The sequence below is a fragment of the Hesperophylax consimilis genome, chromosome 6 (genome assembly GCF_061612785.1).
Source record: "Hesperophylax consimilis isolate HC1 chromosome 6, BYU_Hcon_1.0, whole genome shotgun sequence".
In the NCBI taxonomy this organism is placed as follows: Eukaryota; Metazoa; Arthropoda; class Insecta; order Trichoptera; family Limnephilidae; genus Hesperophylax; species Hesperophylax consimilis.
In genome coordinates, this window is record NC_142841.1 from 4898267 (window position 1) to 4919482 (window position 21216).

At 37.8% G+C, this 21216-nt stretch overlaps 1 pseudogene; it reads right to left on the reverse strand.

Moving 5' to 3' along the window:
* Positions 1-509: 509 nt before the first annotated feature.
* LOC149422864 (heat shock 70 kDa protein cognate 4-like) overlaps positions 510-21216 on the reverse strand; it is a 68145-nt pseudogene continuing 47438 nt past the window's right edge.

The window sequence follows — 21216 nt, forward strand, 5'->3', positions numbered from 1 at the left end:
TCGAGACCCATCGGGACTTGAACCCGGGTTATAAATTGGCTAGCTCAGTGAAAGGGTAAGCAGATGAGAATTCGGATACAATCAGGGGTGAGGAACTCCTTTATTCATTAGTTTTTCCATCGGTCAGGAGTTTGGAAAAGGCCATCACAATAATAACACATGAGTAAAAGGCACAAGGTATATTAATCATCTTCTAAAGAAACACAGGGTTAAATTGGATCTCTACTCTCTTCTCTCTCTGTGACGACCGGATGAAGCGTGGATTTTACATGAAGTTACAAGAATTGAACACAAGAAAGGGTATGCCGAGAAAGCTTACGGGTATCCAGGGTTCTGATGAGGGGTTGGCCTGTGTGACGTGTCGAGCTGGAGATGCCCGCGGTTCCGGAAGAAGCAACGGTAGTTTTGGTATCATCACACACGAGGAATTTACCGGAAGCGAGACTCCATTGAGTAAGGTTTGAGTTGCCGTGTCGAAACATGTTTGGTGAATTGGCTTTGCGAAACATTTAGTTATATCCAAGAAAGGAGACCGTTTCTAATATCGCGTAATTGCGCGCCATGTCTGCGAGCGTAGCAGTTTGCTCGTTAGGGACACTGTTATCGCCACCGGGGTCAAAGTTGGACTGGCGAGCGCGGCGGGTAGTGACCAGTTTGTGCCCTCGGCGCTGTGTGCGGTCTGTCACGTACGCCGCGAGCATCTGGCGTGTGAGTAGAGTGGGATTAGTGTGACCATCCCTTTTTAATGTGAGGTGATTGTATTACGTAACATGTTCATAAAGAAGATCATCTACAAAAACTGCATAAAAAATTACCACATCACATAACTCACTCGCAAAACACGAGAGCAATTACACACAAACAATTACAAGTACCGTATATCAAATCCGATTTCGCTAAAAGACATGAATCTTACCTGGCTCCTCACATATTCAACATGTTCCTAACCCAAACTTAAACTTACGTCTTACCAAATAATTTGAATTGGGTGTTCAAAAGATTTGTAAACTGGTTGATTGTAAAAGAAAGAACAGATATTAAAAATATTCTAAACATCTAATGCATTTTACAAACCATACTGCACACAAATTCTAACAAAATTACAAAAATTTTCAATTAATAAAATTATAATACGAAATACTCATTTCATATTTTTATACATAATTTTTCAACACATATAGTACTACACTTATTTTTATATTACCCATTTTTTTACTTCTATTTTTCTTCTATTTTTATTTTTACTATTTTTTACTAAACATTTGGTTTATATATCAATTGTTAATTACCAGCCTAATAACAGACTTTGTCTAGTGAGGAGAGTAATGAAAAAAAAACATCTGTACAGAACCAACCTTAAATAAACGCCCGGGTTGCCGGCACTCAAACTGAATTAAGATGTGAATTTTGATTCGAATCGTCTTTCTTTTATGATGATTTGGATAGAACACTTCACGGTATTTTATTTAAATCATTACCCAGGTTGAGCACTGATGTGGTGTGCCGGTGCTTATTATTTACAGTTTTTTCTTGTCAAACACGTCCCGTACACGTATTGTACAGCATAACCAATACAGGACAGCCAAAAAACAATACAAACACCATAAAAATACACGAATGCATAAACACCAACATCTGCGATTGCCCCCCTCTAGAAAAAACAGAACAAATAAAGTATCTAGGAATCGTAATTGACCATAATCTTAGATGGACACATCACATCAAACAAATCACAAATAGACTCCTCAGAACAATACACATTTTCCTAAATATAAGAAACATATATAAAATAAAACAATTGAAAAAAATATATTATGCACTATGCCAATCAATAATAGTATATGGAATAATTGCTTGGGGCGGAGCAACAAACGCAGCTACCGCTCAAATAGAAATCGCACGGAAAACGATATTAAAAGTAATACTCAAAAAACATAAACTAACCGACACAGACCAAATATTTAAAAGCTGTGACATACTTGATATACGCCAATTATATGTTAAAACTCTACTAAACTACATTTTCGACCAAAAAAACAAACCCCAACAAACACAAAATATCACTAATAGACCGGTCAGAAAAGCGTTTAAAAAAAACATAAAAACTCCGAAGGGAAACACTACCTTTGGACAAAGACACCATAAATACCACGCTATTAAAGCATTCAACAGTCTTCCACTTGAAACAAAAATTGAGGAAAATAAAAATAAATCCAAACACAAAATAAAAAAAATGGTTTAAAGAACGAAAATACAATATTTCCAAAATTCTATATCATAAGAGAATAAAACATATACACGCAACACAAAAAATGTATAAGGCAAGCGGCACGCACAAGCACATAGATCATTGTAAGTGCCGATTTCCATTCTCTTCTAATGTTTTTATTTTGGTGTGAGAATTGGATTTTGATTTCTCATCTTTATTTTTGGTTTAAATTTATCTCTATTTTAATGTTGTTTTTTCTTTTTTCTTCTTCTTCAATGGCGCTACAGCCCATTTCAAGCCTTGGCCTCCTTTAACATGAGCCTCCACCGCCCTCTGTCCTCGGCCGTCGTCTTCCAATCTGCAACATGGAGTAGTCCTCTGGCATCTTTCCTGACATCGTCCTTCCATCTCAGCCTAGGTCTGCCCGCCTTTCGTTTACCTCCCGGGTGTCCTGTTAGAACCTTCTTTGGTACACGTGTGCTTGGCATTCGGTGCACATGTCCGGCCCATCTTAGTTTTTGGAGCCGTAAATGAATAGAGAGTCTGGGAGCTTGGTAGATGTCATATAGCTCCTTATTGTGGCGGATTCTCCATACCTCTCCCTCTCGTACCGCTCCTAAGATTCTTCGAAGTACCTTTCTTTCGAAGGTGTCCAGCCGTTCCGCAGACTTTGCTGTCAGTGTTCCCGCCTCACATCCATAGGCCAAGACCGTTCTAATAATTGTTTTATACAGGGTTATTTTGGTTTTCCTATGGACGTTTCGGGATTTGAACACTGACAGCAACGCGAAGTAAGTGTTGTTAGCGGCTGTGATGCGCTTTCTTACTTCTACTGGGTCTTCGTTGTCCTGCGTTATGATGGAGCCCAGGTAGGCAAACTCTTCGACCACTTCAAAGTTATAGGAGTTTTTAAAATTCACTTTATCTTTTATTCTGCGGTGTGGGGTTCTGGTTTGCATCATGATTTTAGTTTTGTTCTCATTGATTTGCAAGCCCACCTCTCTTGCTGCAGTCTCCAAAGGGTCAAATACCTCTCTTACAGCCTGTAAGGATCTTCCGACAATGTTAAGGTCGTCTGCATATCCAACTATTTGATTGCTTTTGTAGCAAATGTTTGAGTCGGTAGCAATCATTGTCTTCCTCACGACGTGCTCCAGAACAATATTGAAAAGAGTGGGAGCTAAGCCATCACCTTGTTTCAGCCCCTGGGAGACGTTAAAATCCTCCGTTGTTTCACCTCCTATCCTTACTCGACATCGTGAACCAACCATCGTTGCTTTTACAAGCTTGACTATTTTGGGCGGTATACCAAAATTTAGGAGTATTTCATATATTTTCTCCCTATCTATACTGTCATATGCCTGTTTGAAGTCAACAAATAGTTGATATATGTCTATATCGAATTCCCAGCATTTTGTCAGGATTTGTCGAGTAGTAAAGAGTTGATCAGTGGTAGATCTCCCCCTCCTAAAACCTGCCTGATACTCTCCCAGCAAGTTCTCTGAATGACGTTCTAGTCTTTCTTTCAAAATTGTTGTAAAGATTTTATACGCTGTACAAAGTAGCGATATTCCTCTGTCATTTTCACATTTCATTGATCATCCACACTACTACAAATCACACGTACACACAGCGGTGCTCTGCACCTTTGTTTCTACCTACACACCAAATGCTCTGCCGTTTTGATAGTTCTACCAGTTTGGTTGTGACTCTTTGACAGTTGGCAAACTTCTGTACCATATTTCCCTTTGTTTCTTTTATCTATCATATGCCTACCTTAAAGTTCTTCAGTTTTGACGGTTGTTGGAGACTTTCGCACGTCCAATTCAGTACGATTCGCACATCCAATATCAGTACGATTATTCTATATCGCCCGGAACGCACGTCTTTTTTGTCGCGCTAAAATTTTGTTTCTGTTTCCTATTATCAGCGCTTGATAATTAACCGAAATGGGTGACAGTAACGAAATTTTGACTGGGCTTCACCTTCTAACGAAAACGATTGAAAGTTTGAGTGACAAAATGTTGTTTTTTGAAAGGGAACAGAATTCCCTTAAAAATTTGCTGACAACGTATGTCGGTAGCGTTAAAATGTGTACATGTACATGCAGTGTCTCTTCGTCGAACGCCGCAGGTCCGATCCCCCCGGACCCGCGCGTCTTGCCCGCCGCGCCTGCCGCCGCCGCACAAGCGGTCACAACTTTACTACGCTCGTCCCCCTCCGCCCCGCAGCTCTCAACGGGACCCAGCGACATACAGCCAAACAGAGCGGCTAGCCCACCGCCTGCCACAACCCAAGCTGCCTTAGTCGGCTGCCCCAACGCTCGTAAGATTACCACGAGATCTGCTACAAAAAAGGGCAAATCGGAAGTAGACCCTCAACCTGCTATAACATATGCTTCAATGGCATCATCTGTTCCAGATCCATCGGTTCCGATGTCCGGCCCATCTAAACCGAAGAAGATGTCAACTCCCGTTGCCCAACCTACCGATACTACAACATCGAAGACTGCAGAAACCGATACAGCAGAATCCAAATCGGAAACAGAAGCCTATACCTCCACTTCGGCTAACCCCAATTGGCGCCGAGTCACGCATAGGAAAAAAAGACGACCAGTACTTCATGGTACCGCGACTGAGCATAAAGGCCTCATAGCCGTTGAAAGGCGCAAATATATACATGCCTGGCAATTCTATGTCAACACTACGGTCGAGGATATGGTAAATTTCCTTCTCAATATAAACAAAGAAATTGTTTACGATGTTGTCAAATTGACAGCCAAAGCTGACTACGCCTCTTTCCGGATTGGAGTCCCGGAATCGAAGCTTTCATTTTATATGGACCCGAACATATGGCCAAATCATGTTGCATTTAATGAGTGGTTTTTTCGGAGAAACGTTGCAACCAATGATAAAACAAAACACTCTAAGAGTGAGAAGTAATTCTAACCTCTCTATCTATTATCAAAACGTTCGAGGGCTAAATACGAAATTGGCAGTATTTAAAAACAACCTATTTGCTCGAGATAGCTTAGATTTAATAGCAATCACTGAATCGTGGCTGAAACCAAGTGTGCATAATTCAGAGCTATTTCCAGAAAATTATGTTGTCTTTCGTCGTGACCGCCTCACACGAGCGGGGGGTGTCGTCCTGGCTGTTCGTGCTGATTCTGTAACCCATGCTGAGAGGATTTCTTCAATGGACCTCCCCGACACTGAATCCCTGTGGGTGAAGCTATCCTTGAAATCTTCAACTGTTTTCGTATGTGTGATATATGTGCCACCTCGTTCTTCAACTTCGTTATACTACAACATGTTCGAAAAAATAGAAAGTAATTATAATCTTCTCAGTGAAAAAAATATCTTAATATTAGGTGATTTGAACCTCCCTTCCTGTAACTCCAATATTGTGAACATGTTTAACTATTTTAAATGTTTCTACGGTTTGCAAGAATATAACTTGATATGTAATGATTATAATAACACTCTGGACACAGTTTTATGTAATGCCAAGGATCTTATAAAGTGTGTTGAGAAATGTCATGACCCTATTACAAACGAGGACAAGCACCACCCTGCTTTGTCTATTAGTATTAGTGAGACTCACTCAGGTGTTGCAAATTCATGTCTAAACCCAAGTCCAATAGAAGTTCCCTCCTATCATGGAGCTAGAACCATAAACGCATGGAGATTCAGCAAAGGAAATTTCCACTTATTATATGAATTGCTTTCTGAATGCTCTTGGCAACCGGTCTGCCAAAACTCAACAGATATAAATGCATTATGTACAAATTTTTACAATTCAATTTACAATATATTCGACAAGTGTATACCCATTTCCACACCTCGCACTACGGCACACAGAGTATATCCTAAGTGGTACACCAATAGTATTATTTCAAATATTAAAATTAAACATATTTTTCATAAGCGATGGAAAAAAACACGTCACAACTTGGACTATGCTAGTTTTTCAGCCTATCGCTCCATCGTAAAACATGAAATCAGTGAAGCTTTTAAAAATCATTTAACTTCAATGGAAGAAAAATTATCTATTGATCCCAAACAGTTTTGGAAGTACATTAAGGATCTAAAAAAATCCAACAACTCATTTAAGTCTATGATTCTTGACGGAGAGGAATTGACTACTGATGATAAAATCGCAAATAGTTTTGCGACCTTTTTTTCATCTGTTCACAAAAATGTCCAACCAACTCTCAATATTGACTCTACCCTTCACACTGTACAGATTGGGCCCTCATTCAACCTGGTCAGTATTTCAGAAAAAGATGTTAAGGAGGCACTCTCAAATTTAAAAAAACCTCACTCCATCGGTCCTGACAATATTCCAACATTTATACTAAAGGGTTGTTCCGACCTTTTAATACCACCATTATGTCATCTCTTCAATGTTTGCCTAAAAAACGGGATTCTCCCAGACATCTGGAGATTAACTAAAATAACCCCTATCTACAAGAAGGGAGACAAACGCGATATCCGGAATTATCGACCAGTTGCCGTTCTATGTTCCATCATGAAAATATTCGAGAAAATTCTACATAAATATATACTTAATCACGTTAATCCAATTCTTGATGACCGTCAATATGGTTTTAGACCCCAGATGTCAGTAACATCAAACCTCTTATGCATCTCAGATTTCTTATCACAAACTCTCGACAATCGGGGACAGGTGGATGTTGCTTATTTCGACCTGGAAAAAGCATTCGATAAGGTTGACATCGACATTCTTCTAAATAAGCTAGCTTCATTTGGTTTTTCCAAAAGACTACTCTGTTTTTTTGCTTCATATTTTCGAAATTGTAGACAGTTTGTTTATTATAAGGGTTCCAGTTCTTTGGAATTCACAGTTTTTTCTGGAGTTCCTCAGGGGTCTATCCTTGGACCACTTCTGTTTCTGATTTTTATCAACGATATTGGTTCAGTAATCACACATTCGCTGTATTTACTATTTGCAGATGACTTGAAACTATATCGTTCAATAAAAAACCATCTTGACTGTATTCTCCTTCAACGTGACATTGACTGCGTCTCAAACTGGGCCAAAATAAATGGCTTGAACTTCAGTACACCCAAGTGCAATATCGTCTCGTATACAAGATCAAAGAAACCGCATGTATTTGAATATACAATCAATGAAATTATTCTCCAACACCTAAATCAAATCAAAGATCTAGGAGTTATTTACGACAGCAAACTAACCTTTCACCAACACATCGATGATTTAATAAGCAGAGGATACAGGCTTCTCGGCTTCGTAATTAGAAACTCATATCCGTTTCGTAACACAAAAACACTGACGTTATTATATAACACACTAATCCTAAGTGTACTTGAATCAAACTCGATCATCTGGGCTCCACATGAATAAACATACACTTTACGCATTGAAAGAGTCCATAAAAATTTTTTAAGGTTTTTATTCTCGCGGCTCTATGGACGTTACCCTTGGCTTTACCCATCGATTTATATATTAGGCATGACCAATTACCACTCCCTAGAGACACGTAGAGGTATTGCTTTGCTTAAATATTTTTCCAACTAATAAACGGTCACTTATCTAATAATGAGATACTGGCCCAATTAAATTTTTTTGTACCAGAGTCTCACTCTCGAGGACGTCATCACAATCTTCTATATAGTAGAGCAAGCCGCACTAATTTATTAATGAACTCACCTGTGGGGAGAGCTACGTGCTTTTTGAATGCGGTAGATAAGAAATTAGATTTATTTTTTGTGTCCTATAGCGCATTTGCGAGATTTTTGGCATTGCATATACATTGCATAAATGGTACAATTATAACGTCTTAGGCTTTATTACCTGTAATTGTTATAAATAAATGTACAAATTATATATAAATAAATAAATAAATAAATAAATAAATTTCAATTTGTCTCCCTTTATATGCATGGGGCATATTATACTACTTTGCCACTCTTCTGGTACTCTTTCGGCGGTCCATATTTTTACAATAAGATTGTGTAGCAGGTTTTTCAGATGTTCGTTTCCATATTTATAGAGCTCTGCCGGGATATTGTCTCCTCCCGGTGTTTTATTGTTTTTCAATTTATTTAGGGCAGCCCTTACTTCTGCCACCGATGGCGCTCTAGTCGTTTCATCATTATTTAGCTCATCCGGAATGTGAGTTGGTTCGACTGTCAGGTTGTTATTGGGATTCAAAAGCTGTTGGAAGTATTCTTTCCACCTAGTCTTAATCTTTTCCTTATCTCCTATTATGTCTCCATTACTATCTCTGCACAGGGATGTGTTGGGTTTGAAGCCCTTTTTAAATACATTGACGCCTTTATATGCCTCACGTGGATTGTTATTAACAATATCATTTTCCATTTTTAACAATATGTTGTTAAAATTTAGTCTCTTCTTTCTTTTAATCAAATGGTTAGCATCTCTTCGTGCTTGTTCGTAGGCTTGTCTTTTTGATCTTGTTCCTCTTCCTATACATAATTTTCTTAGCTCATTTTTCTTGCAGACGCTCTGTATGCACTCCTCATCGAACCAGGGATTTCTAACCTGCCTAGGTCTATTTCCAATGCCTGATTCTGCCGCTGTCAGCAGTGCATCTCTCAGACTAGTCCAATCCTCTTCTAAATCGTTTGAGGAGAGCTGATCACTCAGTTGGTTTGGTAGGTTTGTTGACAGTGAGTCGTGGTATCTATCCAACCCTTCTGGTGTTTTAAGAGCATCGATGTTTAGCTTTGGGATACTTGGCTGATTTCCTCTTCTATCTCTTGCTATTCTGCATCTATAGCTGGCTACTACCAAATAGTGATCCGAATCACAGTTAGCTCCTCTGTAACTTCTTACATTTGTGATACTGGTCGCCCCTCTTCTTTCAATTAGGATATGGTCTATTTGATTATGGTATCTGCCGCCAGGTGATGTCCATGTCCATTTATGTATATTCTTCCTTGGAAACTGTGTTGAAGCTATTATCATGTTTCGTGATTCTGCAAAGTCAATCACTCTTGATCCATTGTTATTGCTTTCCATATGAAGACTGTTTTTTCCTGTAACCTTTTGGTGTGCCGGATCCTGACCGATTTTAGCATTAAGGTCTCCAATAACCATTTTAATATCATTGGATGGTATGGTGTCATATGTTTGCTCCAGTTTGTGATAGAATGTATCCTTAGTTGCTTCATCTTTGTCTTCTGTCTCAGCGTGAAAATTTATGATGGAAATATTAAAGAATTTGGTTTTTATGCGGAGTATGCATATTCTTTCGTTTACAGCCTTAAAACCAATTACTTGATTCTTCAATCTTTGATTAACGATGAAGGCTACTCCGAACTCATGGTGTTTTTCATTGCCACTGTGCATTATTGTATGCGTTCTAGTATCAAATGTATCAGTGCCTATCCATCTCAAAGAATATTTCCATGAAAGAAAACAGGAAACAAAAGTGGAAAGCTCAGAATCAGAACCGATAGAAAACAACCTCAGTGTTCCACAAGGGTCGGTATTAGGTCCAATTTTATTCATTATTTACATTAATGATATAATTAAAACCATAAAACATTGCAAAATTAGATTATTTGCAGACGATACATTAATCTATATTTCATGTGAAGAGTACATAGATGCAATTAATAAATTAAATGAAGACCTACAAAATATAGCGAAATGGCTGAAATTAAACAAATTAAAACTGAATGTCAACAAAACAAAATATATGTAAATAGGCAACAAAACGCATAACACAGAGTTAAAATTGACAATTAATGGCGAAAAAATTGAAAAAGTAAATGAAATTAAGTACCTGGGTGTGATACTAGATTCAAAACTAACTTTGGCAGCAAATTTTGAATATGTGCTAAAGAAGGTATCTAAAAAAGTCAATTTTCTTAGAAGATTAAGAAATAAACTAAATGGAAACACTACAGAGCTGATTTATAAAACTATAGTTGCTCCACATTTAAATTATTGCTCTACTATGTTGTATTTGGCCAATGAAGGAAACTTGAACAAGCTAGATGTTATACAGAATAGAGCTATGAGATGTATACTAGGAAAAGGAAAATACGCAAGCATAGATCAAATGAGAGAACAGCTAAATTGGATTTCTATAAAAAAGAGACTATTATTTAATGTGTTAATTTTTGTACATAAAATCATGAACAACCAAATGCCAAAATATTTTAAGGATTAAATTGTTTTTAATAGAGATGTTCATAATTACGAAACCAGAAATGTAAATAGGATTAGATTGCCACATATGAAAAAAACAAAATCACAGAACTGCCTAATGAACAAAGGACTAAAAATGTATGATGAAATGCCTGAAAGTCTGAAGAATGAAGGAAGAATGAATGTATTTAAAAAGAAATGTTATATTTATTGTAAAAATATGTAAAATTACAAAATGAAATATGATCTTGTTTATATTCAAATGTATAAACTAACTCAATAAATAATAAAAAATAAAAAATCTAGTTTCCTGCACTGCTAGTATATCTATGTTGTACTTTTCCATTTCTCCAAGTACTTCTCCGAGGGCCCCACTTCTATACATCGTTCTTACATTCCATGTTGCCATTCTCAAGTCCATATTTCGATTGCCAAGTTGTCTGCCGGGTGTTTTCGCTGTCCGAGGCTTAGTTTCCGGTTTCGTAATAATGTTGTTTTTACAGGGAGTGGTTATTAACCACTCGCCCAACCCCTTACTGGAGGCGAGGGTTTTTCTGTAGGGGTTTTCCTTCCCTTAGCTGGGGTGTTCTGGTTTTATAGCGCCAGAGTTTCGCCATTCGCCCCCTCTCTGTCGGCTATGACCTCGATGGTGGGATGGTCGTCCCACACCGGTGATCACATTGCCCAGGGATCGCGGGGCCATGATGACCGCTCGTGGACACCAGAGAGTTGGACTTGTTGGTAGTGCTGCTGATGCAGCTATGTCATTCGTAGCATTTCTTGAGGCGCGCATCATCCAGCTTGATGTGTCCCGCCACGACCTACCAACCCTTCGACCCCCTTTTGTTGACCGCCAACGGGACTCGAACCCGTGTCCCTTCGTTTTCCGGTCGACAGCTCTGACCACTGAGCATGGCGGCTTATCTCTTACCCGCGAAATTATTCAATATATACTAGTGTTTCATTCAACAATTACTGCTTGTTACATTTTTTGTTTTCGTTGGCGTCATGTATCTTTTATCAGGAGATTTTTCAATGTGGATGAGTGTTTCAGGCGAATAATTATTGCTTGTAAAATAATTGTTACTCTTTGTGCTATGCATAACACCAGTCACCCCAACCACCACCAATCTCTCAACAGGACTGCCAGACGTGGCTCGGCGAAACTCCCCCGTCACTCTATTATTTCACTTTGTTCTTTTTGTGCTTACAGGTACTGGAGTGTGGGTTCCCTCCACCAACTATTTGCCTGAAACTTGTTACTTGATTGTTTGATGCTTATTGTTCTGTGTTGTCTTTGGATTAATACCTGTAAGCGCTCGCATACCGCTTCCTAACACCGTATGCGGGGACATTGAAGGTCTAGCTTCATTTATATACTTTGTAGAGCCGTTTATTCAAAAATTAGATTCATGCGAGAGCTCCGAAGGGGTGACCATAAGTCACCTATACCGGGGTGGGACAGGGCGGGTGTAACCTTCAATGTGCTATGCATAAAAAATCTTGTCTTAAAAACATTAGTTTACCAAAAAATAATAATTAAGAACAAAATCATCTATCCATACAACTTGAACAACAAACCTTTACGACCTATGTCTACGTGTAAAGATCTGGGTGTTTACTTAGATAGCAAATTAATTTTTGACAAGCACATTGAACACATTATTTCAAAATCCTACAGAATGATAGGTTTCTTATTAAGAATATGCAAAGTTTTTAAAAGTGCTAAGACTCTGAAAATTTTATTTTGTTCATTGGTCAGAAGTCTACTGGAGTATGCTTCCACAATGGTTCCATGATAACTCAACACAGCGACAATTCAACACATATTTAAAAAGTGATATTAAGTCATTAGAAACGATGAAATAATTTTTTTTAACCTAACCTAACCTAACCTAACCTACATAACCCAGTTAATAAAGTTTTTGTTTCATCACTTTCCATGACTTTATATAACTTTTTAAAGATGTGACGAATTATCATTGTGATGATTTATCCGGTTACCTTCCATAATATGGAATCCTCAATTTAAGGTTTACATTTAGTAGAAAGTATCCAGAATAAATTTTAGAAACATTTACTCAAGAAATACAACAAAAACACAAATAATATGTTAACTTTACAAAAAAGACGCACATTGTCTGACCTGTTGTTTCTTCATAATCTGCTAAATAATAAAATATATAGTCCCGAATTTCTATCCGTCATTGGTTTAAATGTTCCAACGAGGCGTACCAGGCACACAACACTTTTTCATATTGAAGCCAACAATACCAATGCAGCAAACAACTCAGTAATTACTCGCGCAATCACAACATACAACCATTACAAAAAATTACTACATTTAGACATCTTTCATGAATCCTTTCTAACATACAAAACTAACTTATTAAATTTCTTAGCAGGACATATTTCAAAAATATTTTCACATAATTTTCAAAACTTCTATATATTAACAGTCAATTACAATTCGTCAGCTTATTATAATTCTTGTTTTCAATTCATTTATTATTATCTATCCACACACTTCCTTCCTTTTATAACAATCTCAGGCGAAATTATGTAATGATGTTTTATGGACATACGTAATAGGTACTGCAACTATGTAATAACTAAAAATATCTAACTGTGTCTTATTGTACTGTGTATGTCTTAACAGATAATAAATAAATAAAAAGATTTATTTTATTTATTTATTTATTTATTTAGTACAGGTGATGATACAATGACACATGTACATATACATAAAAAATACTTTGACTGCCCAACTAGGAGGAATTCCCGTTTTAGGACAGTCAAAATTGAGTCAGTATTCATGCACGCATACATATTTTATAAGAACAAAAACAAAAAGGAAAAAAAAGAAAAGTAATATAGTACATACATAACTAAAAAAAAATATATATGTAACTAAAAAATAATGATACATAAAAAAAATATTATTATAAAATATTAAAAGCAAAAAGTTATAAAGTTAACTGGTGTTAACTTGTTGTTTGGTTTGTTTAGTTTGTTTATTTTCTTGTTTTCTTAATGTGTTTGATATTTTGTTTGTTTTATTTTTGGAAAAGTCTGAGTTCACACTCTTTTCTCCCTAATTGGTGAAGTCAGACAGTGATCGATTTACGAAGAGCACCTATGCTTTCCTTTTTCCAATCATCAGGTATAAAGTTGTAAAGTTTTGGGCCTAGGAATGAAAAATGTCTTTGAGCTAGTGAAGTTTTGGTTGTGGGTGGTACGATTGGATTTCTCCGTGAGTGTCGGGTGTCGTGAGAGTGGTCGATAGATGGGTAGAGATGACGTTTTTTATGAGTGTTCAAAATTATTTTCCTCATGTATAATTGTCTGACATCTAGAACTCGTAACTCTTCAAATAGTGAATCGCTGTGGTACCTAAAAGGTTTTTTTCATGATTACCCTTAGTAAGGATTTTTGGGCCTTTGCTAAGTGGTCTTAAACCATTTTTGCGCATCCACCCCAGCCTAATAATGCATAGTCTAATAGTGACCCACACATAGCGTTGTAAATGAGTCTTAAATCTTTTAGACATAGGATATTTCTAATTGGCATAAAGATATGCGTCAGCTTTCTAACCTTAGTAGTCACAAGGTCTATATGTCCGTCCCATCTAAGATGTTTATCGATAACAATACCGAGATATTTTATACTGTTCACGCATTCTAATTTATAGCAATTACAGATAGTTGATTCGATGCATTTATGTATGAAAATATTGTATAATTCTTTGGGTTGGCCCGCTTCTGTCGCACTAAATCGTATAAATTTGGTTTTTTCTAAATTGAGAGTCAAAAGATTATAATCTAACCAATATTTAAGCTGGTTAATACCGTCTTCTGCTTTGTTGTGTACAGCATTCCAGTTTCTTCCTTCAAATATTAAGACCGTATCATCCGCAAATGTTATGATGTGATTGGAGAGATTACTTTGCTATATTAAAACATCACTTTGCTAATATGCTTATGAATTTAAAATTTAACTAATATTTAAAGCACACCTGCTGTTAAAATGGTTTATGTAAGGCACATCAGGGTGGATTAGTTTATTGAATACGGATACTTTAATTCTTATTCAATTTTTATTTTAAATTTTACATTTATTATATTTTATTTTTATTTTTTTACTTGTTTTCCGACTTGATGTCCGTTAAATCTTCCCCACAAGAAAAACTAAACCCTTCCACACACTTTTCCACAAATGATCATCTTGTCAATCAACACTATGTAAGTGATCTTTCGTAATCCTAGATGTATTTAAAATGACTGATTTTTGCGTTTTTATTTGTAAATTCTTTGATAGATCTAATACGCCTGCATTTTTAATTAGAGAGCTAGGTATAATGCCAGTAGCCGAAATAGCTTTTTTTCTCATTAATTTTTTTTATTTCGTATTTTATCGAATATGGATAAATCGGAAATTTCAAAAGTTGCGCATTCGGATTTTGAATATAATCATAATAATAAACTAGAGAGAGTATTTTTAGAACTAATACATCGTTTGTACTGGGCTTCCAGGATCTCTTTCTTTTTTTCGTACTCTTCCTTTGTAAATATCTGGTCTGAGTCAGCCCAATCAATGGTTTTGTTGTATTTATCTAAAATGATTGCGTGGTCACTCTCAAATAAACCGTGTTCTTTATCATTCAGGATTACTTTGATTCCGTTGCAGTATTCCTGCAGTTTGTTCTTTGCAGTGATAGCGTTTCTGAAGATGTCTTCCTCCTTACGATACTTTTCTGTATTTTTAGACATGCTTTCAATAGCTTTCATGGAAAGTCGGCCTCTCATGTTTCTGATAAATATACACATATTTTGATGGGTTATATTTTCCGTTGCAGATATGGTGAGAATCCCGTTACGATCTAATGTGAAGGTCACGCTTACTCGAACTTCACCAAGGTACTTAATGGGTATATTATCCAAATTGAAATAAGCCAGAACAGTTTTTTTTTACTAGATTCCACTCACCCTCATACACTGTTAAGCGATTGATGTGTTGGTTATCCACATAGGTGCGAAAAATTTTCATCTTTATACAAGGTATTGGAGCATTACGTTTAATGATTTTACTCATAATGCCTCTAACGGTTTCAATGCCCAAGGAATGCGGGGTTACATCATAAAGTATGACGTTTGATGAATTGTCCCGATTGAGGATGGCAGCCTGCACTGCGGCTCCGTAAGCTACCGCTTCGTCGGGATTAATGGACTTGTTCAGTTCCTTGCCATTAAAGAACTCTTGTAAAAGCTTCTGAATCTTAGGAATGCGGCTCGAACCCCCAACCATCACAACTTTGTCGACTTCAGCTTTGTCCATATTGGCGTCATGGAGACATCGGGCTATGAGCTCAAGGGTGGACATAAATAGTTCAGCATTTAACTCCTCAAATTTGGCTCGGGTGATTGTTGTCCGGTAGTCAATTCCCTCATACAAGGAGTCAATCTCGATGCTTGTCTGAGTGATTGAAGAAAGAATTATTTTTGCTCGTTCACAGGCGGTTCTTAATCGTCTTAAGGCTTTTTTATTAATCGTGAAGCCTTTTTTGTATTCCTTTTTAAAATCTTCCACACAAAAATTAACCAATTAACTGTTTAAGTCTTCACCTCCCAAGTGAGTATCTCCACTGGTAGAAAGGACTTTGAAAATACCGGCGTCAATTGTGAGAATGGTCACGTCAAAGGATCCACCTCCGAGATTATGTACAAGGATATTACGCTTTCCTTCTTTCTCATTCCCAAGTCCATAAGCAATAGCGGCAGCGGTTGGCTCGTTAATAATGCCAAGTACATTTAGCCCCGCAATAATTCCCGCATCCTTGGTAGCCAATCTCTGCGAATCGTTGAAGAAGGCTGGCACTGTGATGACAGCATCCTTGACGGCCATTCCAAGGTATTTCTCTGCGGTCTCTTTCATCTTCGTAAGAATCATGGCGCTTAACTCTTCGGGGCAGAATAACTTATCTTTTCCTTTATGTGTGGCTTTAATTTTTGGTATTGACTTATCATGCATGACCTCAAAAGACCAATGTTGTATATCTGCCTGGACATTATCTTCTTCGAATTTGCGTCCAATCAGCCGTTTAACACCTGTTAAAAAATATTGTTTATTAAATTTAATATAATTTGTATTGAAAAAATGTGACAAACATGGTAAAACCCATTAAGTACGCTATAAAATTAGTATAACCTTGGATTGATATATTAAATACTAAAAAATATATGTTTGTTTCTCCCTTCGAAAAAATACAAATGGGTTTGGTTCCACCAAGGCGTCAGGAGTTTCATGTTTCTGTAATTTTTATTTTATTTATACGCCTAATAGGCTTTAACCTACATTGCAGTGTATAATTTTTGGATAAATTAGAATATAAAATATAGGTAACAAAACATAAAAGAGTTCACAAAATAAAGGTAACATAAATTTGAAAAAGTGACATAAAAATATTTAACCTGCCAATATTCTCGATATCAACGATAATATCAATAAAAACGTATAAAATTGTGTTTGATAATAATTTATATTAGGTAGAAATAGTTACACATACCGGATTTAAAATTTTCCAGTTCAAATTATTGTCAAATACATCACAGTTTAAATATTTATGAAATGTAATTTGATAAATTGTTAATTATTGTGTGGTTGTTCGTATAAGTTCATGTAGACGAATTAAATGCAAGAGTTCACAACAACCGAATTTAGAGTTAGAGTAAGCGTTAGTTCGGCAATGGTTAAGGCCTTCATCATTAGACAAACTATTGCTAAAGTTGATGGTAGTAGGAGTTTTCTAATGTTGTCTATAGCTATTTTTATAGTTCTTTTTATAATGAAATTTAAAAGGTTCTATAGCAGCTCTTCATCAAATTAACCTTTACGTAAGTATAATGGATTGCAGGTGTAGTGAGATAAGAAAGGGGAAAAATAACAAAATGTTGTCTCTAACATAAGAGAAACTATGAAGGTGTCACATAATTGACGACACAATCTCAATTTATACGGAGGTTCACTGGTTCCCTCCTTCCTCTGTAAAAGACCTTCGTCACTTCCTCATAGCATCCTAAATATTGCATCATACCCATAAGGCGCCGAAAATGAGTTTTCACTGCATATTTTTCTTTAAATCTTGAAGTTTTTATGTACTTAGGAATACATCTTATTTTAGAAGATAATAGAAGTTGAAAAACTAATTGGACGAACCCTCTGGAACTCCTCCGGCGCTAAATAACAAGTGGTAAGATAATTTAAAGTTATTTCGGGTCATTCGTAACTCGGGATATATTTTTGTATTAAAAAATTCATTTCTTTAATTAAAAAAATATCGCAAAGTACCTACTTTCTAAAAACATTATTATTTTTTTTATTAAAGGATAAAGTACACATAAGTAATTAGGTTTGAAATTTACAATGACAATATTTAATACTTTTCTTCCAGGAAAGCATTAGTTTGTGGTTGGAAGAGGAGTGTATATTATATTATTTATTTTATAATTTGGTAGGCGGGAATGGGTACCGCCGCCCTTGGAACCATTTATTGGATGACCAACACCTCTGCCACAGGTCACCTCAAGTGGTTCGCTTTGGTGACTTAGCAGGGGTGCCCAGGTTCATGGGTTAAGGTTTGCCCAGGTCTTGGTGGCGGGTGCGTCGGCCCACCTTCTGCGTGGCGGGCCGGTTGGGAGATGCTGGTTGAGGGAGACCCTTTACAACCGGTTACCGCTGTCCGGGCCGCTCGATAGTACAGGGGCCCGACCCTCAGGCTCACGACTAAGGGTAGGCTGCACCATCAGCGAGTAAAAAAACCCCGCTACTGCTGTTGTGCCGGTTTGTGACCGGAGGGGACCCAGCAGCAGCGTTTGGGGCGCATTGGATGCCCTCTCCAGCCAGACTCTCCCAGCCCATCGCCTAGCACCGCAGTGGGTGGGCTAAAACCAAACGCTCATCACTCCTGGACAGCCTGAACCCCAGATTCCTACCCACCCCTCATACCTTTCCTTTCAAGACCTTCCTTTTACCTCATACCCTTACAAAACAAAAAAAAAATTAAAAAAACTTAAAATCATGAACACACAACAAAACAAATTTAACATCGTTACACCGGTGAGTAGCAGGCGTCCCCGGTGCCGGCCAAAAGTGTTAAAATTATAATTATAAATTTTGCCAACATTTGCGGCCTGCACACAAATTTAAATTCCGTTCATCACCATCTTTTGTCCCAACGTCCCAACCTTCTTTTCCTATCCGAAACTCAGATAACCGAGCCGCCAGACTCCTCCTATCTGGACTGCCCGGGCTTTACCCTTGCAAGCAAGTTCCGACTCAAAGGAGGAGTCTGCCTCTATAGTCGAGCTGACGTCAACTATGTACGACTATTGAGTCTGGAAAACTCCAGATTCGACGTAATGTGGGTGCGCGTCATTTCTTGCCAGTACGGCAAGATTCTGCGCATGTCTATACCACTCACCAAACCATAGCGAATCAGACACTTCCGAACTCTTCAAACATTTGAGCGATACTATTGATGATCTCTTGCCCCGCTACCCTTCGGCCGAGTTTATTGTTCTGGAGGACTTCAATGTTCATAACGAACCATGGTTGAAGTTCACAGGCCCAACGGACTCAGCTGGCCGACAGGCGGAATCCTTTGCCATTTGCTACGGATTAGAGCAACTGGTTCAGGAGCCTACAAGGGTTCCTGATGTCCAGACTCACCGCTCCAATCTGTTAGACCTATTCTTAACTACTGTGCCATACGGTTATAAAATTGACGTCACAGCGCCTCTGGGATCATCCGACCACTGCCTAGTGACGACATCAATCCCCATTAGCCTCAGACCAACCAGTGAGAGGCTGAGGAGAAAAGTGTGGCAATATATGTCAGCAGATTGGTTCGGTATGCGGGCCCATTTCAAGGCTTTTCCGTGGTCAGCTGTTTGTTTTCGAACTTCGGACCCTTCAAGATGTGCCCAGGAGATTGGTGAAGTCATCATATCGGCGATGGATGGCTTCATACAATCGACTACTAAAGAAACTGGTGTGGGCTCAAAGCCGTGGTTCAGTCAACAATGCTCCAAAGCAGTTCGACGAAAAAACGCGGCTAACCGAGCTTTCAACACATCTCGAACGCCCGAAAGCAGATCAGCATACAATGAATCGGCAAAGGAATGCAAGAGAATCATTAATAGGTCGAAATTCGAACACGACCTGCAGATCAGCAAAAAGCTGGCTGCCTGCCCGCATGGCAGCAGAGAATTCTGGTCGCTTGCAGGCTTAATAGGTCGGAATTTTCGCAAACCCAGTTTGCCACCTCTTACCAGACCTGACGGCTCACTAGCAAACACCGCCACCGAAAAGGCTAACCTATTAGGGAAAATGTTTGCGGAAAACTCGACCATCGATGACGGGGGTGCTCTTCCGCCGTCGGTTCCTCACTGCGGTTTCTATATGAAAAAGCTTAGGATCCGGCATCGGGATGTACTCCGCGTGATACGGGGGCTCGATTTTAATAAAGCTAGTAGACCTGATGGAATACCTGCCCTGGTATTGCAGAGGTGTGCTGCGGAAATAGTTCCAGTTTTGACAAAGCTCTTCAAAATGTCCCTGAAGTGTGGTACTGTGCCCTCTGGTTGGAAAAAAGCGGTCATTCACCCTATTCCCAAGAAAGGTGACCGCTCCAACCCGGCCAACTACCGCCCCATAGCGATCACATCAGTTCTGTCCAAAGTGATGGAACGTGTGATCAACTACAAACTGCTCAAATACCTCGAGAAGAACAAAATTATCAACGACCGTCAATACGGATTCCGGCGGAACCGCTCGTGCGGTGATCTTTTCGCGTATGTGACGCATGTTTAGGGGCGGTTCCTGGAACGTCACGGTGAGACCCAAACGGTCGCACTAGACATATCCAAGGCCTTTGACCGGGTCTGGCACCGAGGACTTGTCAACAAATTGCCTTCTTACGGACTTCCCGCATTCCTGTGTAAGTGGATTGCTGACTTTTTAAGGGATAGGTCGATTCAGGCGGTTGCTGACGGTTTCACCTCTTCCTCGCACTCTATAAATGCTGGCGTAAAAATATTGTCTCCAGACAGTTAAATACAAAAAACGTTGAAATAGAGCAATTATTTGTCATGATTAATGCAGGTAAAAACAGAATTTTATTGGGTAATGTGTACATTCCGCCTAAATCGGATATTAGTATTTATACTAAGCAATTTGAAGATATTGAAATTTTACAATTAAAATATCCAAAATTAAAAATAATTATTACCGGCGATTTTAATCTTCCGAACATCATTTGGAATCAAAACCTTATGGAATTTACAGGTACAGAAAACGCTGGCTTGTCAACTATAAACAAAGAAGTTATAAGCATGTCAAATTTTATAAATCTAACACAATTAAATAAAATTGAAAATTCTAATAACAAAATACTGGACTTGGTATTTTCAAGTGATACTTCAGTGAAATAATATTACCTGTAGATAACTATCATCCTCCATTAAATATTAGCGAATCACTTAATAAAATACCAAATCTACAGTGCAAAAAATTACTTCACAATTTTAATAAAGCTGATTTTAATCATATTAATGAATGCTTAAATGCTACTGATTGGACTTTTTTAAAACAAGAAAATATTAACGAAAATATCAACGTATTCTATAAAAGAATTCACATTATCATAGGAAAAAGTGTGCCTTACATTAAATTTAAAAATAATGTTTTCCCTCAGTGGTTCAATAAAGATTTAATTGATTTGACTCTAATGAAGAAGAAAATACATAAAAAGTACAAAAATACTAAATCAATTAAAGATTAAT